This window comes from Octopus bimaculoides, chromosome 9 (assembly GCF_001194135.2).
Source record: "Octopus bimaculoides isolate UCB-OBI-ISO-001 chromosome 9, ASM119413v2, whole genome shotgun sequence".
NCBI classification, from domain to species: Eukaryota; Metazoa; Mollusca; class Cephalopoda; order Octopoda; family Octopodidae; genus Octopus; species Octopus bimaculoides.
Genome location: NC_068989.1, coordinates 21,761,178 through 21,761,721, shown reverse-complemented (window position 1 = coordinate 21,761,721; position 544 = coordinate 21,761,178). Strand labels below are relative to the sequence as shown.

Sequence of the window (544 nt, the reverse complement as noted above, 5' to 3'; positions counted from 1 at the left end):
TTTTTTTTTTTTTTTTTTTGTCCATATCAAATTTTCAGAAAAGTAAGAGGAGTAGAGTTGGCAGGGGTGATAGTATATAGAACTTAGAACTGAACTTATACTACATACATCATAACTGGAAAATGATAAAGATGGTCATGGCTGGCATGTCTTTGATCATAGGTTTATTGAATGATCTCGGTCCAAACAATAGCAACTTTTTTTTAGTTCTGCATAACTTTGCCATCTGCAGTCAGTACTGAATGGATGATTGCAGATCAGAGTGCAATGACAATTGAAGTTGCCCTAGCAACTCTTCATATTATGAAGTATTCCTGGTATTCTGTTACTCATATCTATCATCTTCCCAACAGAACTCATTCACACTATGAAGAGTGTTTGGTGCTGTGCTTTTTGCAATCCTGCTCATTGATATAGTGGAGTCATTGTTGTTGAATTAGTCTTACTGTTTATCTGCAATAAATCTCACAATTCTGAAGAGATTATAACTACTAATCAACGTGGTAAGTAGCTTGCTTACCAACCACATGGTTCCGGGTTCAGT

The 544-nt window shown here is 35.7% G+C and overlaps 1 protein-coding gene across 2 annotated transcripts in view; it reads left to right on the top strand.

The window, feature by feature from the left end:
- LOC106883588 (ethanolaminephosphotransferase 1) overlaps positions 1-544 on the top strand; it is an 89,843-nt gene that overhangs the window by 80,208 nt on the left and 9,091 nt on the right. The window lies entirely within an intron of this gene.